The 27,671-nt window shown below is 37.7% G+C and overlaps 9 non-coding genes across 9 annotated transcripts; all 9 read left to right on the forward strand.

Annotated features, from left to right (window-relative positions):
* The first annotated feature begins 7,402 nt into the window (after window positions 1–7,402).
* Window positions 7,403–7,475, forward strand: TRNAF-GAA (transfer RNA phenylalanine (anticodon GAA)). Its single transcript has one exon. It is a non-coding gene; the product is annotated as a tRNA-Phe (tRNA).
* A 1,093-nt stretch (window positions 7,476–8,568) lies between these two features.
* On the forward strand, window positions 8,569–8,641 carry TRNAF-GAA (transfer RNA phenylalanine (anticodon GAA)). Its single transcript has one exon. It is a non-coding gene; the product is annotated as a tRNA-Phe (tRNA).
* A 1,431-nt stretch (window positions 8,642–10,072) lies between these two features.
* Window positions 10,073–10,145, forward strand: TRNAF-GAA (transfer RNA phenylalanine (anticodon GAA)). The gene has a single exon. It is a non-coding gene; the product is annotated as a tRNA-Phe (tRNA).
* Window positions 10,146–13,751: 3,606 nt separating this feature from the next.
* On the forward strand, window positions 13,752–13,824 carry TRNAS-GGA (transfer RNA serine (anticodon GGA)). The gene has a single exon. It is a non-coding gene; the product is annotated as a tRNA-Ser (tRNA).
* Window positions 13,825–13,992: 168 nt separating this feature from the next.
* TRNAF-GAA (transfer RNA phenylalanine (anticodon GAA)) lies at window positions 13,993–14,065 on the forward strand. The gene has a single exon. It is a non-coding gene; the product is annotated as a tRNA-Phe (tRNA).
* A 939-nt stretch (window positions 14,066–15,004) lies between these two features.
* Window positions 15,005–15,077, forward strand: TRNAF-GAA (transfer RNA phenylalanine (anticodon GAA)). The gene has a single exon. It is a non-coding gene; the product is annotated as a tRNA-Phe (tRNA).
* Window positions 15,078–18,527: 3,450 nt separating this feature from the next.
* Window positions 18,528–18,600, forward strand: TRNAF-GAA (transfer RNA phenylalanine (anticodon GAA)). The gene has a single exon. It is a non-coding gene; the product is annotated as a tRNA-Phe (tRNA).
* Window positions 18,601–19,936: 1,336 nt separating this feature from the next.
* Window positions 19,937–20,009, forward strand: TRNAF-GAA (transfer RNA phenylalanine (anticodon GAA)). Its single transcript has one exon. It is a non-coding gene; the product is annotated as a tRNA-Phe (tRNA).
* A 1,431-nt stretch (window positions 20,010–21,440) lies between these two features.
* On the forward strand, window positions 21,441–21,513 carry TRNAF-GAA (transfer RNA phenylalanine (anticodon GAA)). Its single transcript has one exon. It is a non-coding gene; the product is annotated as a tRNA-Phe (tRNA).
* The last annotated feature ends 6,158 nt before the right edge of the window (window positions 21,514–27,671 follow it).

The raw sequence follows: 27,671 nt of genomic DNA on the forward strand, positions 1-27,671 counted from the left end.
AGGTTTTGCAATGGTCTCGCTGAAGCTCTACAGGTCCTTGCTCAGTATGCAGAGCTTTACACTGAAGATCTTGAAGTACCTTGCTCATCTCTAGGTTTTGCCATGGTCTCGCTGAAGCTCTACAGGTCCTTGCTCAGTATGCAGAGCTTTACACTGAAGATCTTGAAGTACCTGGCTCATCTCTAGGTTTTGCCATGGTCTCGCTGAAGCTCTAAAGGTCCTTGCTTCAATGTTAAGCTTTATCTTGCTAGTATATTGATACTTATCAACTAATTTAAAGAAATGTAGCTTCCTGTGAAGTAATTGGAAATTTTCTTGTGCTGGAGAGGACTCTGGTTTGTAATGCAGTTGGATTTCTATGCTGTTGTTGTGTCTTCAATTTTTTAAAAAAGTGTCCACGCTTACTCTTAGAGGAGGCCGAAATAGCTCAGTTGGAAGAGCGTTAGACTGAAGATCTAAAGGTCCCTGGTTCAATCCCGGGTTTCAGCATCTTTTCACACCATATAAATGTACAAAAATACAACACAACACGTTTAAAAAATTTACTTCCGCTTTGGAAATTTTTGTTATTCTTGTAATTGTATTCACAATGTCTTTGCATTTCTATGATGTGGAACATCTTCAAATTCCCAAAACAGTGACCTCCACAACTAGCAGCACAGGCCGAAATAGCTCAGTTGGGAGAGCGTTAGACTGAAGATCTAAAGGTCCCTGGTTCGATCCCGGGTTTCAGCATCTTTTCACACCATATAAATGTACAAAAATACAACACAACACGTTTAAAAAATTTACTTCCGGTTTGGAAATTTTTGTTATTCTTGTAATTGTATTCACAATGTCTTTGCATTTCTATGATGTGGAACATCTTCAAATTCCCAAAACAGTGACCTCCACAACTAGCAGCACAGGCTGAAATAGCTCAGTTGGGAGAGCGTTAGACTGAAGATCTAAAGGTCCCTGGTTCTATCCCGGGTTTCGGCATGTTCTTCTTTGGATATAACACAACCGATAACTATTTTGGAAGTCTCCTTTTTCTTTCGTAAATTGATAGGAATGCTCCTCATTCAGGAAAGTACATGATTAAAAGTACCCATTTCTAAATCCATCCCAAAACGTTTTCAGTAGGCTTTAAAACCACCAGCAAGGACTGATGCACTGAAAATCTCAACATCCCTACTTGAAATCCAATATTGGATATGCTTGGTAACCAAAACAATGTGATTGATGAAAGTTTAAAAAGTCTTTCGGTTTTGTTTTGTTTTTTCTTAGTCTATTAGAATTTCCATGCTGCCTGAAAATTGCCAGATTGTTCAAAATGTCCTGAGAAAAATATAGAACATAATTCAATTGAAAACAAAACGTTTTCTCAGAGGCTCAAATGGCTTGGTTTGCAGAGCATTAGGCTTAAGGTCCCTGTTTAGTTTCTGGGTTTTGGAAAGGTTCATATTAAATGTATTGTAACTTTGTGAAATTTAGTTCACGATGGAATGTCTTCAAATTCTTCAAAGGGAGATCATCTTTTCACTCTCGTGAAGCTAAAATAGTTCAGTGTGGAGAGCTTTACACTGAAGATCTTGAAGTATCTGGCACATCTCTAGGTTTTGCAATGGTCTCGCTGAAGCTCTACAGGTCCTTGCTCAGTATGAAGAGATTTACACTGAAGATCTTGAAGTACCTGGCTCATCTCTAGGTTTTGCCATGGTCTCGCTGAAGCTCTAAAGGTCCTTGCTTCAATGTTAAGCTTTATCTTGCTAGTATATTGATACTTATCAACTAATTTAAAGAAATGTAGCTTCCTGTGAAGTAATTGGAAATTTTCTTGTGCTGGAGAGGACTCTGGTTTGTAATGCAGTTGGATTTCTATGCTGTTGTTGTGTCTTCAATTTTTTAAAAAAGTGTCCACGCTTACTCTTAGAGGAGGCCGAAATAGCTCAGTTGGGAGAGCGTTAGACTGAAGATCTAAAGGTCCCTGGTTCGATCCCGGGATTCGGCATCCTTTCACACCATACAAATGTACAAAAATACAACACAAATTGTTTAAAAACTTTACTTCCGGTTTGGAAATTTTGTTATTCTTGTAATTGTATTCACAATGTCTTTGCATTTCTATGATGTGGAACATCTTCAAATTCCTAAAACAATGACCTCCACAACTAGCAGCACAGGCCGAAATAGCTCAGTTGGGAGAGCGTTAGACTGAAGATCTAAAGGTCCCTGGTTCCATCCCGTGTTTTCGCATGTTCTTCTTTGGATATAAAACAACCGATAACTATTTTGGAAGTCTCCTTTTTCTTTCGTAAATTGATAGGGATGCTCCTCATTCAGGAAAGTACATGATTAAAAGTACCCATTTCTAAATCCATCCCAAAACGTTTTTAGTAGGCTTTAAAACCACCAGCAAGGACTGATGCACTGAAAATCTCAACATCCCTACTTAAAATCCAATATTGGATATGCTTGGTAACCAAAACAATGTGATTGATGAAAGTTTAAAAAGTCTTTCGGTTTTGTTTTGTTTTTTCTTAGTCTATTAGAATTTCCATTCTGCCTTAAAATTGCCAGATTGTTCAAAGTGTCCTGAGAAAAATATAGAACATAATTCAATTGAAAACAAAACGTTTTCTCAGAGGCTCAAATGGCTTGGTTGGCAGAGCATTAGGCTTAAGGTCCCTGTTTAGTTTCTGGGTTTTGGAAAGGTTCATATTAAATGTATTGTAACTTTGTGAAATTTAGTTCACGATGGAATGTCTTCAAATTCTTCAAAGGGAGATCATCTTTTCACTCTCGTCAAGCTAAAATAGTTCAGTGTGGAGAGCTTTACACTGAAGATCTTGAAGTATCTGGCACATCTCTAGGTTTTGCAATGGTCTCGCTGAAGCTCTACAGGTTCTTGCTCAGTATGCAGAGCTTTACACTGAAGATCTTCAAGTACCTGGCTCATCTCTAGGTTTTGCCATGGTCTCGCTGAAGCTCTAAAGGTCCTTGCTTCAATGTTAAGCTTGATCTTGCTAGTATATTGATACTTATCAACTAATTTAAAGAAATGTAGCTTCCTGTGAAGTAATTGGAAATTTTCTTGTGCTGGAGAGGACTCTGGTTTGTAATGCAGTTGGATAAGTATCAATATACTAGCAAGATAAAGCTTAACATTGAAGCAAGGACCTTTAGAGCTTCAGCGAGACCATGGCAAAACCTAGAGATGAGCCAGGTACTTCCGGTTTGGAAATTTTTGTTATTCTTGTAATTGTATTCACAATGTCTTTGCATTTCTATGATGTGGAACATCTTCAAATTCCCAAAACAGTGACCTCCACAACTAGCAGCACAGGCCGAAATAGCTCAGTTGGGAGAGCGTTAGACTGAAGATCTAAAGGTCCCTGGTTCAATCCCGGGTTTCGGCATCTTTTCACACCATATAAATGTACAAAAATACAACACAACACGTTTAAAAACTTTACTTCCGGTTGGGAAATTTTTGTTATTCTTGTAATTGTATTCAGAATGTCTTTGCATTTCTATGATGTGGAACATCTTCAAATTCCCAAAACAGTGACCTCCACAACTAGCAGCACAGGCCGAAATAGCTCAGTTGGGAGAGCGTTAGACTGAAGATCTAAAGGTCCCTGGTTCGATCCTGGGTTTCGGCATGTTCTTCTTTGGATATAAAACAACCGATAACTATTTTGGAAGTCTCCTTTTTCTTTCGTAAATTGATAGGGATGCTCCTCATTCAGGAAAGTACATGATTAAAAGTACCCATTTCTAAATCCATCCCAAAACGTTTTCAGTAGGCTTTAAAACCACCAGCAAGGACTGATGCACTGAAAATCTTAACATCCCTACTTGAAATCCAATATTGGATATGCTTGGTAACCAAAACAATGTGATTGATAAAAGTTTAAAAAGTCTTTCGGTTTTGTTTTGTTTTTTCTTAGTCTATTAGAATTTCCATGCTGCCTGAAAATTGCCAGATTGTTCAAAATGTCCTGAGAAAAATATAGAACATAATTCAATTGAAAACAAAACGTTTTCTCAGAGGCTCAAATGGCTTGGTTGGCAGAGCATTAGGCTTAAGGTCCCTGTTTAGTTTCTGGGTTTTGGAAAGGTTCATATTAAATGTATTGTAACTTTGTGAAATTTAGTTCACGATGGAATGTCTTCAAATTCTTCAAAGGGAGATCATCTTTTCACTCTCGTCAAGCTAAAATAGTTCAGTGTGGAGAGCTTTACACTGAAGATCTTGAAGTATCTGGCACATCTCGAGGTTTTGCAATGGTCTTGCTGAAGCTCTACAGGTCCTTGCTCAGTATGCAGAGCTTTACACTGAAGATCTTGAAGTACCTGGCTCATCTCTAGGTTTTGCCATGGTCTCGCTGAAGCTCTAAAGGTCCTTGCTTCAATGTTAAGCTTTATCTTGCTAGTATATTGATACTTATCAACTAATTTAAAGAAATGTAGCTTCCTGTGAAGTAATTGGAAATTTTCTTGTGCTGGAGAGGACTCTGGTTTGTAATGCAGTTGGATTTCTATGCTGTTGTTGTGTCTTCAATTTTTTAAAAAAGTGTCCACGTTTACTCTTAGAGGAGGCCGAAATAGCTCAGTTGGGAGAGCGTTAGACTGAAGATCTAAAGGTCCTTGGTTCGATCCCGGGTTTCAGCATCTTTTCACACCATATAAATGTACAAAAATACAACACAACACGTTTAAAAAATTTACTTCCGGTTTGGAAATTTTTGTTATTCTTGTAATTGTATTCACAATGTCTTTGCATTTCTATGATGTGGAACATCTTCAAATTCCCAAAACAGTGACCTCCACAACTAGCAGCACAGGCTGAAATAGCTCAGTTGGGAGAGCGTTAGACTGAAGATCTAAAGGTCCCTGGTTCTATCCCGGGTTTCGGCATGTTCTTCTTTGGATATAACACAACCGATAACTATTTTGGAAGTCTCCTTTTTCTTTCGTAAATTGATAGGAATGCTCCTCATTCAGGAAAGTACATGATTAAAAGTACCCATTTCTAAATCCATCCCAAAACGTTTTCAGTAGGCTTTAAAACCACCAGCAAGGACTGATGCACTGAAAATCTCAACATCCCTACTTGAAATCCAATATTGGATATGCTTGGTAACCAAAACAATGTGATTGATGAAAGTTTAAAAAGTCTTTCGGTTTTGTTTTGTTTTTTCTTAGTCTATTAGAATTTCCATGCTGCCTGAAAATTGCCAGATTGTTCAAAATGTCCTGAGAAAAATATAGAACATAATTCAATTGAAAACAAAACGTTTTCTCAGAGGCTCAAATGGCTTGGTTTGCAGAGCATTAGGCTTAAGGTCCCTGTTTAGTTTCTGGGTTTTGGAAAGGTTCATATTAAATGTATTGTAACTTTGTGAAATTTAGTTCACGATGGAATGTCTTCAAATTCTTCAAAGGGAGATCATCTTTTCACTCTCGTGAAGCTAAAATAGTTCAGTGTGGAGAGCTTTACACTGAAGATCTTGAAGTATCTGGCACATCTCTAGGTTTTGCAATGGTCTCGCTGAAGCTCTACAGGTCCTTGCTCAGTATGAAGAGATTTACACTGAAGATCTTGAAGTACCTGGCTCATCTCTAGGTTTTGCCATGGTCTCGCTGAAGCTCTAAAGGTCCTTGCTTCAATGTTAAGCTTTATCTTGCTAGTATATTGATACTTATCAACTAATTTAAAGAAATGTAGCTTCCTGTGAAGTAATTGGAAATTTTCTTGTGCTGGAGAGGACTCTGGTTTGTAATGCAGTTGGATTTCTATGCTGTTGTTGTGTCTTCAATTTTTTAAAAAAGTGTCCACGCTTACTCTTAGAGGAGGCCGAAATAGCTCAGTTGGGAGAGCGTTAGACTGAAGATCTAAAGGTCCCTGGTTCGATCCTGGGATTCGGCATCCTTTCACACCATACAAATGTACAAAAATACAACACAAATTGTTTAAAAACTTTACTTCCGGTTTGGAAATTTTGTTATTCTTGTAATTGTATTCACAATGTCTTTGCATTTCTATGATGTGGAACATCTTCAAATTCCTAAAACAATGACCTCCACAACTAGCAGCACAGGCCGAAATAGCTCAGTTGGGAGAGCGTTAGACTGAAGATCTAAAGGTCCCTGGTTCCATCCCGTGTTTTCGCATGTTCTTCTTTGGATATAAAACAACCGATAACTATTTTGGAAGTCTCCTTTTTCTTTCGTAAATTGATAGGGATGCTCCTCATTCAGGAAAGTACATGATTAAAAGTACCCATTTCTAAATCCATCCCAAAACGTTTTTAGTAGGCTTTAAAACCACCAGCAAGGACTGATGCACTGAAAATCTCAACATCCCTACTTGAAATCCAATATTGGATATGCTTGGTAACCAAAACAATGTGATTGATGAAAGTTTAAAAAGTCTTTCGGTTTTGTTTTGTTTTTTCTTAGTCTATTAGAATTTCCATTCTGCCTTAAAATTGCCAGATTGTTCAAAGTGTCCTGAGAAAAATATAGAACATAATTCAATTGAAAACAAAACGTTTTCTCAGAGGCTCAAATGGCTTGGTTGGCAGAGCATTAGGCTTAAGGTCCCTGTTTAGTTTCTGGGTTTTGGAAAGGTTCATATTAAATGTATTGTAACTTTGTGAAATTTAGTTCACGATGGAATGTCTTCAAATTCTTCAAAGGGAGATCATCTTTTCACTCTCGTCAAGCTAAAATAGTTCAGTGTGGAGAGCTTTACACTGAAGATCTTGAAGTATCTGGCACATCTCTAGGTTTTGCAATGGTCTCGCTGAAGCTCTACAGGTCCTTGCTCAGTATGCAGAGCTTTACACTGAAGATCTTGAAGTACCTGGCTCATCTCTAGGTTTTGCCATGGTCTCGCTGAAGCTCTAAAGGTCCTTGCTTCAATGTTAAGCTTTATCTTGCTAGTATATTGATACTTATCAACTAATTTAAAGAAATGTAGCTTCCTGTGAAGTAATTGGAAATTTTCTTGTGCTGGAGAGGACTCTGGTTTGTAATGCAGTTGGATTTCTATGTAGTTGTTGTGTCTTCAATTTTTTAAAAAAGTGTCCACGCTTACTGTTAGAGGAGGCCGAAATAGCTCAGTTGGGAGAGCGTTAGACTGAAGATCTAAAGGTCCCTGGTTCGATGCCGGGTTTCGGCATGTTCTTCTTTGGATATAAAACAACCGATAACTATTTTGGAAGTCTCCTTTTTCTTTCGTAAATTGATAGGGATGCTCCTCATTCAGGAAAGTACATGATTAAAAGTACCCATTTCTAAATCCATCCCAAAACGTTTTCAGTAGTTGTATTCACAATGTCTTTGCATTTTTATGATGGAGAACATCTTCAAATTCCCAAAAAAGTGACCTCCACAACTAGCAGCACAGGCCGAAATAGCTCAGTTGGGAGAGCGTTAGACTGAAGATCTAAAGGTCCCTGGTTCGATCCCGGGTTTCGGCATGATCTTCTTTGGATATAAAACAACCGATAACTATTTTGGAAGTCTCCTTTTTCTTTCGTAAATTGATAGGGATGCTCCTCATTCAGGAAAGTACATGATTAAAAGTACCCATTTCTGAATCCATCCCAAAACGTTTTCAGTAGGCTTTAAAACCACCAGCAAGGACTGATGCACTGAAAATCTCAACATCCCTACTTGAAATCCAATATTGGATATGCTTGGTAACCAAAACAATGTGATTGATGAAAGTTTAAAAAGTCTTTCGGTTTTGTTTTGTTTTTTCTTAGTCTATTAGAATTTCCATGCTGCCTGAAAATTGCCAGATTGTTCAAAATGTCCTGTCAAAAATATAGAACATAATTAAATTGAAAACAAAACGTTTTCTCAGAGGCTCAAATGGCTTGGTTGGCAGAGCATTAGGCTTAAGGTCCCTGTTTAGTTTCTGGGTTTTGGAAAGGTTCATATTAAATGTATTGTAACTTTGTGAAATTTAATTCACGATGGAATGTCTTCAAATTCTTCAAAGGGAGATCATCTTTTCACTCTCGTCAAGCTAAAATAGTTCAGTGTAGAGAGCTTTACACTGAAGATCTTGAAGTACCTGGCTCATCTCTAGGTTTTGCCATGGTCTCGCTGAAGCTCTAAAGGTCCTTGCTTCAATGTTAAGCTTTATCTTGCTAGTATATTGATACTTATCAACTAATTTAAAGAAATGTAGCTTCCTGTGAAGTAATTGGAAATTTTCTTGTGCTGGAGAGGACTCTGGTTTGTAATGCAGTTGGATTTCTATGCTGTTGTTGTGTCTTCAATTTTTTAAAAAAGTGTCCACGCTTACTCTTAGAGGAGGCCGAAATAGCTCAGTTGGGAGAGCGTTAGACTGAAGATCTAAAGGTCCCTGGTTCGATCCCGGGTTTCTGCATCTTTTCACACCATATAAATGTACAAAAAAACAACACAGCACGTTTAAAAACTTTACTTCCGGTTTGGAAATTTTTGTTATTCTTGTAATTGTATTCACAATGTCTTTGCATTTCTATGATGTGGAACATCTTCAAATTCCCAAAACAGTGACCTCCACAACTAGCAGCACAGGCCGAAATAGCTCAGTTGGGAGAGCGTTAGACTGAAGATCTAAAGGTCCCTGGTTCGATCCCGGGTTTCGGCATGTTCTTCTTTGGATATAAAACAACCGATAACTATTTTGGAAGTCTCCTTTTTCTTTCGTAAATTGATAGGGATGCTCCTCATTCAGGAAAGTACATGATTAAAAGTACCCATTTCTAAATCCATCCCAAAACGTTTTCAGTAGGCTTTAAAACCACCAGCAAGGACTGATGCACTAAAAATCTCAACATCTCTACTTGAAATCCAATATTGGATATGCTTGGTAACCAAAACAATGTGATTGATGAAAGTTTAAAAAGTCTTTCGGTTTTGTTTTGTTTTTTCTTAGTCTATTAGAATTTCCATGCTGCCTGAAAATTGCCAGATTTTTCAAAATGTCCTGAGAAAAATATAGAACATAATTAAATTGAAAACAAAACGTTTTCTCAGAGGCTCAAATGGCTTGGTTGGCAGAGCATTAGGCTTAAGGTCCCTGTTTAGTTTCTGGGTTTTGGAAAGGTTCATATTAAATGTATTGTAACTTTGTGAAATTTAGTTCACGATGGAATGTCTTCAAATTCTTCAAAGGGAGATCATCTTTTCACTCTCGTGAAGCTAAAATAGTTCAGTGTGGAGAGCTTTACACTGAAGATCTTGAAGTATCTGGCACATCTCTAGGTTTTGCAATGGTCTCGCTGAAGCTCTACAGGTCCTTGCTCAGTATGCAGAGCTTTACACTGAAGATCTTGAAGTACCTGGCTCATCTCTAGGTTTTGCCATGGTCTCGATGAAGCTCTAAAGGTCCTTGCTTCAATGTTAAGCTTTATCTTGCTAGTATATTGATACTTATCAACTAATTTAAAGAAATGTAGCTTCCTGTGAAGTAATTGGAAATTTTCTTGTGCTGGAGAGGACTCTGGTTTGTAATGCAGTTGGATTTCTATGCTGTTGTTGTGTCTTCAATTTTTTTAAAAAGTGTCCACGCTTACTGTTAGAGGAGGCTGAAATAGCTCAGTTGGGAGAGCGTTAAACTGAAGATCTAAAGGTCCCTGGTTCGATCCCGGGTTTCGGCATCTTTTCACACCATATAAATGTATAAAAATACAACACAACACATTTAAAAAATTTACTTCCGGTTTGGAAATTTTTGTTATTCTTGTAATTGTATTCACAATGTCTTTGCATTTCTATGATGTGGAACATCTTCAAATTCCCAAAACAGTGACCTACACAATTAGCAGCACAGGCCCAAATAGCTCAGTTGGGAGAGCGTTAGACTGAAGATCTAAAGGTTCCTGGTTCAATCCCGAGTGTTGTAATCTTTTCACACCATATAAATGTACAAAAATACAACACAACACGTTTAAAAAATTTACTTCTGGTTTGGAAATTTTTGTTATTCTTGTAATTGTATTCACAATGTCTTTGCATTTCTATGATGTGGAACATCTTCAAATTCCCAAAACAGTGACCTCCACAACTAGCAGCACAGGCCGAAATAGCTCAGTTGGGAGAGCGTTAGACTGAAGATCTAAAGGTCCCTGGTTCGATCCCGGGTTTCGGCATGTTCTTCTTTGGATATAAAACAACCGATAACTATTTTGGAAGTCTCCTTTTTCTTTCATAAATTGATAGGGATGCTCCTCATTCTGGAAAGTACATCATTAAAAGTACCCATTTCTAAATCCATCCCAAAACGTTTTCAGTAGGCTTTAAAACCACCAGCAAGGACTGATGCACTGAAAATCTCAACATCCCTACTTGAAATCCAATATTGGATATGCTTGGTAACCAAAACAATGTGATTGATGAAAGTTTAAAAAGTCTTTCGGTTTTGTTTTGTTTTGTTTTTTCTTAGTCTATTAGAATTTCCATGCTGCCTGAAAATTGCCAGATTGTTCAAAATGTCCTGAGAAAAATATAGAACATAATTAAATTGAAAACAAAACGTTTTCTCAGAGGCTCAAATGGCTTGGTTGGCAGAGCATTAGGCTTAAGGTCCCTGTTTAGTTTCTGGGTTTTGGAAAGGTTCATATTAAATGTATTGTAACTTTGTGAAATTTAGTTCACGATGGAATGTCTTCAAATTCTTCAAAGGGAGATCATCTTTTCACTCTCGTGATGCTAAAATAGTTCAGTGTGGAGAGCTTTACACTGAAGATCTTGAAGTATCTGGCACATCTCTAGGTTTTGCAATGGTCTCGCTGAAGCTCTACAGGTCCTTGCTCAGTATGCAGAGCTTTACACTGAAGATCTTGAAGTACCTGGCTCATCTCTAGGTTTTGCCATGGTCTCGCTGAAGCTCTAAAGGTCCTTGCTTCAATGTTAAGCTTTATCTTGCTAGTATAGTGATACTTATCAACTAATTTAAAGAAATGTAGCTTCCTGTGAAGTAATTGGAAATTTTCTTGTGCTGGAGAGGACTCTGGTTTGTAATGCAGTTGGATTTCTATGCTGTTGTTGTGTCTTCAATTTTTTAAAAAAGTGTCCACGCTTACTGTTAAAAGGAGGCCGAAGTAGCTCAGTTGGGAGAGCGTTAGACTGAAGATCTAAAGGTCCCTGGTTCGATCCCGGGTTTCAGCATCTTTTCACACGATATAAATGTACAAAAACACAACACGTTTAAAAAATTTAATTCCGGTTTGGAAATTTTTGTTATTCTTGTAATTGTATTCACAATGTCTTTGCATTTCTATGATGTGGAACATCTTCAAATTCCCAAAACAGTGACCTCCACAACTAGCAGCACAGGCCGAAATAGCTCACTTGGGAGAGCGTTAGACTGAAGATCTAAAGGTCCCTGGTTCGATCCCGGGTTTGGGCATGTTCTTCTTTGCATGTAAAACAACCGATAACTATTTTGGAAGTCTCCTTTTTCTTTCGTAAATTGATAGGGATGCTCCTCATTCAGGAAAGTACATGATTAAAAGTACCCATTTCTAAATCCATCCCAAAACGTTTTCAGTAGGCTTTGAAACCACCAGCAAGGACTGATGCACTGAAAATCTCAACATCCCTACTTGAAATCCAATATTGGATATGCTTGGTAACCAAAACAATGTGATTGATGAAAGTTTAAAAAGTCTTTCGGTTTTGTTTTGTTTTTTCTTAGTCTATTAGAATTTCCATGCTGCCTGAAAATTGCCAGATTGTTCAAAATGTCCTGAGAAAAATATAGAACATAATTCAATTGAAAACAAAACGTTTTCTCAGAGGCTCAAATGGCTTGGTTGGCAGAGCATTAGGCTTAAGGTCCCTGTTTAGTTTCTGGGTTTTGGAAAGGTTCATATTAAATGTATTGTAACTTTGTGAAATTTAGTTCACGATGGAATGTCTTCAAATTCTTCAAAGGGAGATCATCTTTTCACTCTCTTGATGCTAAAATAGTTCAGTGTGGAGAGCTTTACACTGAAGATCTTGAAGTATCTGGCACATCTCTAGGTTTTGCAATGGTCTCGCTGAAGCTCTACAGGTCCTTGCTCAGTATGCAGAGCTTTACACTGAAGATCTTGAAGTACCTGGCTCATCTCTAGGTTTTGCCATGGTCTCGCTGAAGCTCTAAAGGTCCTTGCTTCAATGTTAAGCTTTATCTTGCTAGTATATTGATACTTATCAACTAATTTAAAGAAATGTAGCATCCTGTGAAGTAATTGGAAATTTTCTTGTGCTGGAGAGGACTCTGGTTTGTAATGCAGTTGGATAAGTATCAATATACTAGCAAGATAAAGCTTAACATTGAAGCAAGGACCTTTAGAGCTTCAGCGAGACCATGGCAAAACCTAGAGATGAGCCAGGTACTTCCGGTTTGGAAATTTTTGTTATTCTTGTAATAGTATTCACAATGTCTTTGCATTTCTATGATGTGGAACATCTTCAAATTCCCAAAACAGTGACCTCCACAACTAGCAGCACAGGCCGAAATAGCTCAGTTGGGAGAGCGCTAGACTGAAGATCTAAAGGTCCCTGGTTCGATCCCGGGATTCGGCATCCTTTCACACCATACAAATGTACAAAAATACAACACAAATTGTTTAAAAACTTTACTTCCGGTTTGGAAATTTTGTTATTCTTGTAATTGTATTCACAATGTCTTTGCATTTCTATGATGTGGAACATCTTCAAATTCCCAAAACAGTGACCTCCACAACTAGCAGCACAGGCCGAAATAGCTCAGTTGAGAGAGCGTTAGACTGAAGATCTAAAGGTCCCTGGTTCGATCCCGTGTTTCGGCATGTTCTTCTTTGGATATAAAACAACCGATAACTATTTTGGAAGTCTCCTTTTTCTTTCGTAAATTGATAGGAATGCTCCTCATTCAGGAAAGTACATGATTAAAAGTACCCATTTCTAAATCCATCCCAAAACGTTTTCAGTAGGCTTTAAAACCACCAGCAAGGACTGATGCACTGAAAATCTCAACATCCCTACTTGAAATCCAATATTGGATATGCTTGGTAACCAAAACAATGTGATTGATGAAAGTTTAAAAAGTCTTTCGGTTTTGTTTTGTTTTTTCTTAGTCTATTAGAATTTCCATGCTGCCTGAAAATTGCCAGCTTGTTCAAATTGTCCTGAGAAAAATATAGAACATAATTTAATTGAAAACAAAACGTTTTCTCAGAGGCTCAAATGGCTTGGTTGGCAGAGCATTAGGCTTAAGGTCCCTGTTTAGTTTCTGGGTTTTGGAAAGGTTCATATTAAATGTATTGTAACTTTGTGAAATTTAGTTCACGATGGAATGTCTTCAAATTCTTCAAAGGGAGATCATCTTTTCACTCTCGTGAAGCTAAAATAGTTCAGTGTGAAGAGCTTTACACTGAAGATCTTGAAGTATCTGGCACATCTCTAGGTTTTGCAATGGTCTCGCTGAAGCTCTACAGGTCCTTGCTCAGTATGCAGAGCTTTACACTGAAGATCATGAAGTACCTGGCTCATCTCTAGGTTTTGCCATGGTCTCGCTGAAGCTCTAAAGGTCCTTGCTTCAATGTTAAGCTTTATCTTGCTAGTATATTGATACTTATCAACTAATTTAAAGAAATGTAGCTTCCTGTGAAGTAATTGGAAATTTTCTTGTGCTGGAGAGGACTCTGGTTTGTAATGCAGTTGGATTTCTATGCTGTTGTTGTGTCTTCAATTTTCTAAAAAAGTGTCCACGTTTACCATTAGAGGAGGCCGAAATAGCTCAGTTGGGAGAGCGTTAGACTGGAGATCTAAAGGTCCCTGGTTCGATCCCGGGTTTCAGCATATTTTAACACCATATAAATGTACAAAAACACAACACGTTTAAAAAATTTACTTCCGGTTTGGAAATGTTTGTTATTCTTGTAATTGTATTCACAATGTCTTTGCATTTCTATGATGTGGAACATCTTCAAATTCCCAAAACAGTGACCTCCACAACTAGCAGCACAGGCCGAAATAGCTCAGTTGGGAGAGCGTTAGACTGAAGATCTAAAGGTCCCTGGTTCGATCCCGGGTTTCGGCATGTTCTTCTTTGGATATAAAACAACCGATAACTATTTTGGAAGTCTCCTTTTTCTTTCGTAAATTGATAGGGATGCTCCTCATTCAGGAAAGTACATGATTAAAAGTACCCATTTCTAAATCCATCCCAAAACGTTTTCAGTAGGCTTTAAAACCACCAGCAAGGACTGATGCACTGAAAATCTCAACATCCCTACTTGAAATCCAATATTGGATATGCTTGGTAACCAAAACAATGTGATTGATGAAAGTTTAAAAAGTCTTTCGGTTTTGTTTTGTTTTTTCTTAGTCTATTAGAATTTCCATGCTGCCTGAAAATTGCCAGATTGTTCAAAATGTCCTGAGAAAAATATAGAACATAATTCAATTGAAAACAAAACGTTTTCTCAGAGGCTCAAATGGCTTGGTTGGCAGAGCATTAGGCTTAAGGTCCCTGTTTAGTTTCTGGGTTTTGGAAAGGTTCATATTAAATGTATTGTAACTTTGTGAAATTTAGTTCACGATGGAATGTCTTCAAATTCTTCAAAGGGAGATCATCTTTTCACTCTCGTGAAGCTAAAATAGTTCAGTGTGGAGAGCTTTACACTGAAGATCTTGAAGTATCTGGCACATCTCTAGGTTTTGCAATGGTCTCGCTGAAGCTCTACAGGTCCTTGCTCGGTATGCAGAGCTTTACACTGAAGATCTTGAAGTACCTGGCTCATCTCTAGGTTTTGCCATGGTCTCGCTGAAGCTCTAAAGGTCCTTGCTTCAATGTTAAGCTTTATCTTGCTAGTATATTGATACTTATCAACTAATTTAAAGAAATGTAGCTTCCTGTGAAGTAATTGGAAATTTTCTTGTGCTGGAGAGGACTCTGGTTTGTAATGCAGTTGGATTTCTATGCTGTTGTTGTGTCTTCAATTTTTTAAAAAAGTGTCCACGCTTACTGTTAGAGGAGGCCGAAATAGCTCAGTTGGGAGAGCGTTAGACTGAAGATCTAAAGGTCCCTGGTTCGATCCCGGGTTTCGGCATCTTTTCACACCATATAAATGTACAAAAATACAACACAACACGTTTAAAGACTTTACTTCCGCTTTGGAAATTTTTGTTATTCTTGTAATTGTATTTACAATGTCTTTGCATTTCTATGATGTGGAACATCTTCAAATTCCCAAAACAGTGACCTCCACAACTAGCAGCACAGGCCGAAACAGCTCAGTTGGGAGAGCGTTAGACTGAAGATCTAAAGGTCCCTGGTTCGATCCCGGGTTTCGGCATGTTCTTCTTTGGATATAAAACAACCGATAACTATTTTGGAAGTCTCCTTTTTCTTTCGTAAATTGATAGGAATGCTCCTCATTCAGGAAAGTACATGATTAAAAGTACCCATTTCTAAATCCATCCCAAAACGTTTTCAGTAGGCCTTAAAACCACCAGCAAGGACTGATGCACTGAAAATCTCAACATCCCTACTTGAAATCCAATATTGGATATGCTTGGTAACCAAAACAATGTGATTGATAAAAGTTTAAAAAGTCTTTCGGTTTTGTTTTGTTTTTTCTTAGTCTATTAGAATTTCCATGCTGCCTGAAAATTGCCAGATTGTTCAAAATGTCCTGAGAAAAATATAGAACATAATTCAATTGAAAACAAAACGTTTTCTCAGAGGCTCAAATGGCTTGGTTGGCAGAGCATTAGGCTTAAGGTCCCTGTTTAGTTTCTGGGTTTTGGAAAGGTTTATATTAAATGTATTGTAACTTTGTGAAATTTAGTTCACGATGGAATGTCTTCAAATTCTTCAAAGGGAGATCATCTTTTCACTCTCGTGAAGCTAAAATAGTTCAGTGTGAAGAGCTTTACACTGAAGATCTTGAAGTATCTGGCACATCTCTAGGTTTTGCAATGGTCTCGCTGAAGCTCTACAGGTCCTTGCTCAGTATGCAGAGCTTTACACTGAAGATCTTGAAGTACCTGGCTCATCTCTAGGTTTTGCCATGGTCTCGCTGAAGCTCTAAAGGTCCTTGCTTCAATCTTAAGCTTTATCTTGCTAGTATATTGATACTTATCAACTAATTTAAAGAAATGTAGCTTCCTGTGAAGTAATTGGAAATTTTCTTGTGCTGGAGAGGACTCTGGTTTGTAATGCAGTTGGATTTCTATGCTGTTGTTGTGTCTTCAATTTTTTAAAAAAGTGTCCACGCTTGCTGTTAGAGGAGGCTGAAATAGCTCAGTTGGGAGAGCTTTAGACTGAAGATCTAAAGGTCCCTGTTTCGATCCCGGGTTTCGGCATGTTCTTCTTTGGATATAAAACAACCGATAACTATTTTGGAAGTCTCCTTTTTCTTTCGTAAATTGATAGGAATGCTCCTTATTCAGGAAAGTACATGATTAAAAGTACCCATTTCTAAATCCATCCCAAAACGTTTTCAGTAGGCCTTAAAACCACCAGCAAGGACTGATGCACTGAAAATCTCAACATCCCTACTTGAAATCCAATATTGGATATGCTTGGTAACCAAAACAATGTGATTGATAAAAGTTTAAAAAGTCTTTCGGTTTTGTTTTGTTTTTTCTTAGTCTATTAGAATTTCCATGCTGCCTGAAAATTGCCAGATTGTTCAAAATGTCCTGAGAAAAATATAGAACATAATTCAATTGAAAACAAAACGTTTTCTCAGAGGCTCAAATGGCTTGGTTGGCAGAGCATTAGGCTTAAGGTCCCTGTTTAGTTTCTGGGTTTTGGAAAGGTTTATATTAAATGTATTGTAACTTTGTGAAATTTAGTTCACGATGGAATGTCTTCAAATTCTTCAAAGGGAGATCATCTTTTCACTCTCGTGAAGCTAAAATAGTTCAGTGTGAAGAGCTTTACACTGAAGATCTTGAAGTATCTGGCACATCTCTAGGTTTTGCAATGGTCTCGCTGAAGCTCTACAGGTCCTTGCTCAGTATGCAGAGCTTTACACTGAAGATCTTGAAGTACCTGGCTCATCTCTAGGTTTTGCCATGGTCTCGCTGAAGCTCTAAAGGTCCTTGCTTCAATCTTAAGCTTTATCTTGCTAGTATATTGATACTTATCAACTAATTTAAAGAAATGTAGCTTCCTGTGAAGTAATTGGAAATTTTCTTGTGCTGGAGAGGACTCTGGTTTGTAATGCAGTTGGATTTCTATGCTGTTGTTGTGTCTTCAATTTTTTAAAAAAGTGTCCACGCTTGCTGTTAGAGGAGGCTGAAATAGCTCAGTTGGGAGAGCGTTAGACTGAAGATCTAAAGGTCCCTTCTTCGATCCCGGGTTTCGGCAACTTTTCACACCATATAAATGTACAAAAATACAACACGTTTAAAAAATTTACTTCCGGTTTGGAAATTTTTGTTATTCTTGTAATTGTATTCACAATGTCTTTGCATTTCTATGATGTGGAACATCTTCAAATTCCCAAAACAGTAACCTCCACAACTAGCAGCACAGGCCGAAATAGCTCAGTTGGGAGAGCGTTAGACTGAAGATCTAAAGGTCCCTGGTTCGATCCCGTGTTTCGGCATGTTCTTCTTTGGATATAAAACAACCGATAACTATTTTGGAAGTCTCCTTTTTCTTTCGTAAATTGATAGGGATGCTCCTCATTCAGGAAAGTACATGATTAAAAGTACCCATTTCTAAATCCATCCCAAAACGTTTTTAGTAGGCTTTAAAACCACCAGCAAGGACTGATGCACTGAAAATCTCAACATCCCTACTTGAAATCCAATATTGGATATGCTTGGTAACCAAAACAATGTCATTGATGAAAGTTTAAAAAGTCTTTCGGTTTTGTTTTGTTTTTTCTTAGTCTATTAGAATTTCCATGCTGCCTGAAAATTGCCAGATTGTTCAAAATGTCCTGAGAAAAATATAGAACATAATTCAATTGAAAACAAAACGTTTTCTCAGAGGCTCAAATGGCTTGGTTGGCAGAGCATTAGGCTTAAGGTCCCTGTTTAGTTTCTGGGTTTTGGAAAGGTTCATATTAAATGTATTGTAACTTTGTGAAATTTAGTTCACGATGGAATGTCTTCAAATTCTTCAAAGGGAGATCATCTTTTCACTCTCGTGAAGCTAAAATAGTTCAGTGTGGAGAGCTTTACACTGAAGATCTTGAAGTATCTGGCACATCTCTAGGTTTTGCAATGGTCTCGCTGAAGCTCTACAGGTCCTTGCTCGGTATGCAGAGCTTTACACTGAAGATCTTGAAGTACCTGGCTCATCTCTAGGTTTTGCCATGGTCTCGCTGAAGCTCTAAAGGTCCTTGCTTCAATGTTAAGCTTTATCTTGCTAGTATATTGATACTTATCAACTAATTTAAAGAAATGTAGCTTCCTGTGAAGTAATTGGAAATTTTCTTGTGCTGGAGAGGACTCTGGTTTGTAATGCAGTTGGATTTCTATGCTGTTGTTGTGTCTTCAATTTTTTAAAAAAGTGTCCACGCTTTCTCTTAGAGGAGGCCGAAATAGCTCAGTTGGGAGAGCGTTAGACTGAAGATCTAAAGGTCCCTGGTTCGATCCCGGGTTTCGGCATCTTTTCACACCATATAAATGTACAAAAATACAACACAACACGTTTAAAAACTTTACTTCCGGTTGGGAAATTTTTGTTATTCTTGTAATTGTATTCACAATGTCTTTGCATTTCTATGATGTGGAACATCTTCAATTTCTCAAAACAGTGACCTCCACAACTAGCAGCACAGGCCGAAATAGCTCAGTTGGGAGAGCGTTAGACTGAAGATCTAAAGGTCCCTGGTTCGATCCCGTGTTTTGGCATGTTGTTCTTTGGATATAAAACAACCGATAACTATTTTGGAAGTCTCCTTTTTCTTTCGTAAATTGATAGGGATGCTCCTCATTCAGGAAAGTACATGATTAAAAGTACCCATTTCTAAATCCATCCCAAAACGTTTTCAGTAGGCTTTAAAACCACCAGCAAGGACTGATGCACTGAAAATCTCAATATCCCTACTTGAAATCCAATATTGGATATGCTTGGTAACCAAAACAATGTGATTGATGAAAGTTTAAAAAGTCTTTCGGTTTTGTTTTGTTTTTTCTTAGTCTATTAGAATTTCCATGCTGCCTGAAAATTGCCAGATTGTTCAAAATGTCCTGAGAAAAATATAGAACATAATTCAATTGAAAACAAAACGTTTTCTCAGAGGCTCAAATGGCTTGGTTGGCAGAGCATTAGGCTTAAGGTCCCTGTTTAGTTTCTGGGTTTTGGAAAGGTTCATATTAAATGTATTGTAACTTTGTGAAATTTAGTTCAAGATGGAATGTCTTCAAATTCTTCAAAGGGAGATCATCTTTTCACTCTCGTGCAGCTAAAATAGTTCAGTGTGGAGAGCTTTACACTGAAGATCTTGAAGTATCTGGCACATCTCTAGGTTTTGCAATGGTCTCGCTGAAGCTCTACAGTTTCTTGCTCAGTATGCAGAGCTTTACACTGAAGATCTTCAAGTACCTGGCTCATCTCTAGGTTTTGCCATGGTCTCGCTGAAGCTCTAAAGGTCCTTGCTTCAATGTTAAGCTTTATCTTGCTAGTATATTGATACTTATCAACTAATTTAAAGAAATGTAGCTTCCTGTGAAGTAATTGGAAATTTTCTTGTGCTGGAGAGGACTCTGGTTTGTAATGCAGTTGGATAAGTATCAATATACTAGCAAGATAAAGCTTAACATTGAAGCAAGGACCTTTAGAGCTTCAGCGAGACCATGGCAAAACCTAGAGATGAGCCAGGTACTTCCGGTTTGGAAATTTTTGTTATTCTTGTAATTGTATTCACAATGTCTTTGCATTTCTATGATGTGGAACATCTTCAAATTCCCAAAACAGTGACCTCCACAACTAGCAGCACAGGCCGAAATAGCTCAGTTGGGAGAGCGTTAGACTGAAGATCTAAAGGTCCCTGGTTCGATTCCGGGTTTCGGCATCTTTTCACACCATATAAATGTACAAAAATACAACACAACACGTTTAAAAACTTTACTTCCGGTTGGGAAATTTTTGTTATTCTTGTAATTGTATTCAGAATGTCTTTGCATTTCTATGATGTGGAACATCTTCAAATTCCCAAAACAGTGACCTCCACAACTAGCAGCACAGGCCGAAATAGCTCAGTTGGGAGAGCGTTAGACTGAAGATCTAAAGGTCCCTGGTTCGATCCCGGGTTTTGGCATGTTCTTCTTTGGATATAAAACAACCGATAACTATTTTGGAAGTCTCCTTTTTCTTTCGTAAATTGATAGGGATGCTCCTCATTCAGGAAAGTACATGATTAAAAGTACCCATTTCTAAATCCATCCCAAAACGTTTTCAGTAGGCTTTAAAACCACCAGCAAGGACTGATGCACTGAAAATCTCAACATCCCTACTTGAAATCCAATATTGGATATGCTTGGTAACCAAAACAATGTCATTGATGAAAGTTTAAAAAGTCTTTCGGTTTTGTTTTGTTTTTTCTTAGTCTATTAGAATTTCCATGCTGCCTGAAAATTGCCAGATTGTTCAAAATGTCCTGAGAAAAATATAGAACATAATTCAATTGAAAACAAAACGTTTTCTCAGAGGCTCAAATGGCTTGGTTGGCAGAGCATTAGGCTTAAGGTCCCTGTTTAGTTTCTGGGTTTTGGAAAGGTTCATATTAAATGTATTGTAACTTTGTGAAATTTAGTTCACGATGGAATGTCTTCAAATTCTTCAAAGGGAGATCATCTTTTCACTCTCGTCAAGCTAAAATAGTTCAGTGTGGAGAGCTTTACACTGAAGATCTTGAAGTATCTGGCACATCTCTAGGTTTTGCAATGGTCTCGCTGAAGCTCTACAGGTCCTTGCTCAGTATGAAGAGATTTACACTGAAGATCTTGAAGTACCTGGCTCATCTCTAGGTTTTGCCATGGTCTCGCTGAAGCTCTAAAGGTCCTTGCTTCAATGTTAAGCTTTATCTTGCTAGTATATTGATACTTATCAACTAATTGAAAGAAATGTAGCTTCCTGTGAAGTAATTGGAAATTTTCTTGTGCTGGAGAGGACTCTGGTTTGTAATGCAGTTGGATTTCTATGCTGTTGTTGTGTCTTCAATTTTTTAAAAAAGTGTCCACGCTTACTCTTAGAGGAGGCCGAAATAGCTCAGTTGGGAGAGCGTTAGACTGAATATCTAAAGGTCCCTGGTTCGATCCCGGGTTTCGGCATTTTTTCACACCATACAAATGTACAAAAATACAACACAAATTGTTTAAAAACTTTACTTCCGGTTTGGAAATTTTTGTTATTCTTGTAATTGTATTCACAATGTCTTTGCATTTCTATGATGTGGAACATCTTCAAATTCCTAAAACAATGACCTCCACAACTAGCAGCACAGGCCGAAATAGCTCAGTTGGGAGAGCGTTAGACTGAAGATCTAAAGGTCCCTGGTTCGATCCCGGGTTTCGGCATGTTGTTCTTTGGATATAAAACAACCGATAACTATTTTGGAAGTCTCCTTTTTCTTTCGTAAATTGATAGGAATGCTCCTCATTCAGGAAAGTACATGATTAAAAGTACCCATTTCTAAATCCATCCCAAAACGTTTTTAATAGGCTTTAAAACCACCAGCAAGGACTGATGCACTGAAAATCTCAACATCCCTACTTGAAATCCAATATTGGATATGCTTGGTAACCAAAACAATGTCATTGATGAAAGTTTAAAAAGTCTTTCGGTTTTGTTTTGTTTTTTCTTAGTCTATTAGAATTTCCATGCTGCCTGAAAATTGCCAGATTGTTCAAAATGTCCTGAGAAAAATATAGAACATAATTCAATTGAAAACAAAACGTTTTCTCAGAGGCTCAAATGGCTTGGTTGGCAGAGCATTAGGCTTAAGGTCCCTGTTTAGTTTCTGGGTTTTGGAAAGGTTCATATTAAATGTATTGTAACTTTGTGAAATTTAGTTCACGATGGAATGTCTTCAAATTCTTCAAAGGGAGATCATCTTTTCACTCTCGTCAAGCTAAAATAGTTCAGCGTAGAGAGCTTTACACTGAAGATCTTGAAGTATCTGGCACATCTCTAGGTTTTGCAATGGTCTCGCTGAAGCTCTACAGGTCCGTGCTCAGTATGCAGAGCTTTACACTGAAGATCTTGAAGTACTTGGCTCATCTCTAGGTTTTGCCATGGTCTCGCTGAAGCTCTAAAGGTCCTTGCTTCAATGTTAAGCTTTATCTTGCTAGTATATTGATACTTATCAACTAATTTAAAGAAATGTAGCTTCCTGTGAAGTAATTGGAAATTTTCTTGTGCTGGAGAGGACTCTGGTTTGTAATGCAGTTGGATTTCTATGCTGTTGTTGTGTTTTCCATTTTTTAAAAAAGTGTCCACGCTTACTCTTAGAGGAGGCCGAAATAGCTCAGTTGGGAGAGCGTTAGACTGAAGATCTAAAAGTCCCTGGTTCGATCCCGGGTTTCAGCATCTTTTCACACCATATAAATGTACAAAAATACAACACAACACAATTAAAAAATGTACTTCCGGTTTGGAAAATTTTGTTATTCTTGTAATTGTATTCACAATGTCTTTGCATTTCTATGATGTGGTACATCTTCAAATTCCTAAAACAATGACCTCCACAACTAGCAGCACAGGCCGAAATAGCTCAGTTGGGAGAGCGTTGAACTGAAGATCTAAAGGTCCCTGGTTCGATCCCGTGTTTCGGCATGTTCGTCTTTGGATATAAAACAACCGATAACTATTTTGGAAGTCTCCTTTTTCTTTCGTAAATTGATAGGGATGCTCCTCATTCAGGAAAGTACATGATTAAAAGTACCCATTTCTAAATCCATCCCAAAATGTTTTCAGTAGGCTTTAAAACCACCAGCAAGGACTGATGCACTGAAAATCTCAATATCCCTACTTGAAATCCAATATTGGATATGCTTGTTAACCAAAACAATGTGATTGATGAAAGTTTAAAAAGTCTTTCAGTTTTGTTTTGTTTTTTCTTAGTCTATTAGAATTTCCATGCTGCCTGAAAATTGCCAGATTGTTCAAAATGTCCTGAGAAAAATATAGAACATAATTCAATTGAAAACAAAACGTTTTCTCAGAGGCTCAAATGGCTTGGTTGGCAGAGCATTAGGCTTAAGGTCCCTGTTTAGTTTCTGGGTTTTGGAAAGGTTCATATTAAATGTATTGTAACTTTGTGAAATTTAGTTCACGATGGAATGTCTTCAAATTCTTCAAAGGGAGATCATCTTTTCACTCTCGTGAAGCTAAAATAGTTCAGTGTGGAGAGCTTTACACTGAAGATCTTGAAGTATCTGGCACATCTCTAGGTTTTGCAATGGTCTCGCTGAAGCTCTACAGGTTCTTGCTCAGTATGCAGAGCTTTACACTGAAGATCTTCAAGTACCTGGCTCATCTCTAGGTTTTGCCATGGTCTCGCTGAAGCTCTAAAGGTCCTTGCTTCAATGTTAAGCTTTATCTTGCTAGTATATTGATACTTATCAACTAATTTAAAGAAATGTAGCTTCCTGTGAAGTAATTGGAAATTTTCTTGTGCTGGAGAGGACTCTGGTTTGTAATGCAGTTGGATAAGTATCAATATACTAGCAAGATAAAGCTTAACATTGAAGCAAGGACCTTTAGAGCTTCAGCGAGACCATGGCAAAACCTAGAGATGAGCCAGGTACTTCCGGTTTGGAAATTTTTGTTATTCTTGTAATTGTATTCACAATGTCTTTGCATTTCTATGATGTGGAACATCTTCAAATTCCCAAAACAGTGACCTCCACAACTAGCAGCACAGGCCGAAATAGCTCATTTGGGAGAGCGTTAGACTGAAGATCTAAAGGTCCCTGGTTCGATCCCGGGTTACGGCATCTTTTCACACCATATAAATGTACAAAAATACAACACAACACGTTTAAAAACTTTACTTCCGGTTGGGAAATTTTTGTTATTCTTGTAATTGTATTCACAATGTCTTTGCATTTCTATGATGTGGAACATCTTCAAATTGCCAAAACAGTGACCTCCACAACTAGCAGCACAGGCCGAAATAGCTCAGTTGGGAGAGCGTTAGACTGAAGATCTAAAGGTCCCTGGTTCAATCCCGTGTTTCGGCATGTTCTTCTTTGGATATAAAACAACCGATAACTATTTTGGAAGTCTCCTTTTTCTTTCGTAAATTGATAGGGATGCTCCTCATTCAGGAAAGTACATGATTAAAAGTACCCATTTCTAAATCCATCCCAAAACGTTTTCAGTAGGCTTTAAAACCACCAGCAAGGACTGATGCACTGAAAATCTCAATATCCCTACTTGAAATCCAATATTGGATATGCTTGGTAACCAAAACAATGTGATTGATGAAAGTTTAAAAAGTCTTTCGGTTTTGTTTTGTTTTTTCTTAGTCTATTAGAATTTCCATGCTGCCTGAAAATTGCCAGATTGTTCAAAATGTCCTGAGAAAAATATAGAACATAATTCAATTGAAAACAAAACGTTTTCTCAGAGGCTCAAATGGCTTGGTTGGCAGAGCATTAGGCTTAAGGTTCCTGTTTAGTTTCTGGGTTTTGGAAAGGTTCATATTAAATGTATTGTAACTTTGTGAAATTTAGTTCACGATGGAATGTCTTCAAATTCTTCAAAGGGAGATCATCTTTTCACTCTCGTCAAGCTAAAATAGTTCAGTGTGGAGAGCTTTACACTGAAGATCTTGAAGTATCTGGCACATCTCTAGGTTTTGCAATGGTCTCGCTGAAGCTCTACAGTTTCTTGCTCAGTATGCAGAGCTTTACACTGAAGATCTTCAAGTACCTGGCTCATCTCTAGGTTTTGCCATGGTCTCGCTGAAGCTCTAAAGGTCCTTGCTTCAATGTTAAGCTTTATCTTGCTAGTATATTGATACTTATCAACTAATTTAAAGAAATGTAGCTTCCTGTGAAGTAATTGGAAATTTTCTTGTGCTGGAGAGGACTCTGGTTTGTAATGCAGTTGGATAAGTATCAATATACTAGCAAGATAAAGCTTAACATTGAAGCAAGGACCTTTAGAGCTTCAGCGAGACCATGGCAAAACCTAGAGATGAGCCAGGTACTTCCGGTTTGGAAATTTTTGTTATTCTTGTAATTGTATTCACAATGTCTTTGCATTTCTATGATGTGGAACATCTTCAAATTCCCAAAACAGTGACCTCCACAACTAGCAGCACAGGCCGAAATAGCTCAGTTGGGAGAGCGTCAGACTGAAGATCTAAAGGTCCCTGGTTGGATCCCGTGTTTCGGCATGTTCTTCTTTGGATATAAAACAACCGATAACTATTTTGGAAGTCTCCTTTTTCTTTCGTAAATTGATAGGGATGCTCCTCATTCAGGAAAGTACATGATTAAAAGTACCCATTTCTAAATCCATCCCAAAACGTTTTCAGTAGGCTTTAAAACCACCAGCAAGTACTGATGCACTGAAAATCTCAATATCCCTACTTGAAATCCAATATTGGATATGCTTGGTAACCAAAACAATGTGATTGATGAAAGTTTAAAAAGTCTTTCGGTTTTGTTTTGTTTTTTCTTAGTCTATTAGAATTTCCATGCTGCCTGAAAATTGCCAGATTGTTCAAAATGTCCTGAGAAAAATATAGAACATAATTCAATTGAAAACAAAACGTTTTCTCAGAGGCTCAAATGGCTTGGTTGGCAGAGCATTAGGCTTAAGGCCCCTGTTTAGTTTCTGGGTTTTGGAAAGGTTCATATTAAATGTATTGTAACTTTGTGAAATTTAGTTCACGATGGAATGTCTTCAAATTCTTCAAAGGGAGATCATCTTTTCACTCTCGTGAAGCTAAAATAGTTCAGTGTGGAGAGCTTTACACTGAAGATCTTGAAGTATCTGGCACATCTCTAGGTTTTGCAATGGTCTCGCTGAAGCTCTACAGGTCCTTGCTCAGTATGCAGAGCTTTACACTGAAGATCTTCAAGTACCTGGCTCATCTCTAGGTTTTGCCATGGTCTCGCTGAAGCTCTAAAGGTCCTTGCTTCAATGTTAAGCTTTATCTTGCTAGTATATTGATACTTATCAACTAATTTAAAGAAATGTAGCTTCCTGTGAAGTAATTGGAAATTTTCTTGTGCTGGAGAGGACTCTGGTTTGTAATGCAGTTGGATTTCTATGCTGTTGTTGTGTCTTCAATTTTTTAAAAAAGTGTCCACGCTTACTCTTAGAGGAGGCCGAAATAGCTCAGTTGGGAGAGCGTTAGACTGAAGATCTAAAGGTCCCTGGTTCGATCCCTGGTTTCAGCATCTTTTCACACCATATAAATGTACAAAAATACAACACAACACGTTTAAAAAATTTACTTCCGGTTTGGAAATTTTTGTTATTCTTGTAATTGTATTCACAATGTCTTTGCATTTCTATGATGTGGAACATCTTCAAATTCCCAAAACAGTGACCTCCACAACTAGCAGCACAGGCTGAAATAGCTCAGTTGGGAGAGCGTTAGACTGAAGATCTAAAGGTCCCTGGTTCTATCCCGGGTTTCGGCATGTTCTTCTTTGGATATAAAACAACCGATAACTATTTTGGAAGTCTCCTTTTTATTTCGTAAATTGATAGGAATGCTCCTCATTCAGGAAAGTACATGATTAAAAGTACCCATTTCTAAATCCATCCCAAAACGTTTTCAGTAGGCTTTAAAACCACCAGCAAGGACTGATGCACTGAAAATCTCAACATCCCTACTTGAAATCCAATATTGGATATGCTTGGTAACCAAAACAATGTGATTGATGAAAGTTTAAAAAGTCTTTCGGTTTTGTTTTGTTTTTTCTTAGTCTATTAGAATTTCCATGCTGCCTGAAAATTGCCAGATTGTTCAAAATGTCCTGAGAAAAATATAGAACATAATTCAATTGAAAACAAAACGTTTTCTCAGAGGCTCAAATGGCTTGGTTGGCAGAGCATTAGGCTTAAGGTCCCTGTTTAGTTTCTGGGTTTTGGAAAGGTTCATATTAAATGTATTGTAACTTTGTGAAATTTAGTTCACGATGGAATGTCTTCAAATTCTTCAAAGGGAGATCATCTTTTCACTCTCGTCAAGCTAAAATAGTTCAGCGTAGAGAGCTTTACACTGAAGATCTTGAAGTATCTGGCACATCTCTAGGTTTTGCAATGGTCTCGCTGAAGCTCTACAGGTCCTTGCTCAGTATGCAGAGCTTTACACTGAAGATCTTGAAGTACTTGGCTCATCTCTAGGTTTTGCCATGGTCTCGCTGAAGCTCTAAAGGTCCTTGCTTCAATGTTAAGCTTTATCTTGCTAGTATATTGATACTTATCAACTAATTTAAAGAAATGTAGCTTCCTGTGAAGTAATTGGAAATTTTCTTGTGCTGGAGAGGACTCTGGTTTGTAATGCAGTTGGATTTCTATGCTGTTGTTGTGTCTTCAATTTTTTAAAAAAGTGTCCACGCTTACTCTTAGAGGAGGCCGAAATAGCTCAGTTGGGAGAGCGTTAGACTGAAGATCTAAAAGTCCCTGGTTCGATCCCGGGTTTCAGCATCTTTTCACACCATATAAATGTACAAAAATACAACACAACACGTTTAAAAAATGTACT

The sequence above is a fragment of the Engystomops pustulosus genome, chromosome 1, assembly GCF_040894005.1.
Source record: "Engystomops pustulosus chromosome 1, aEngPut4.maternal, whole genome shotgun sequence".
In the NCBI taxonomy this organism is placed as follows: Eukaryota; Metazoa; Chordata; class Amphibia; order Anura; family Leptodactylidae; genus Engystomops; species Engystomops pustulosus.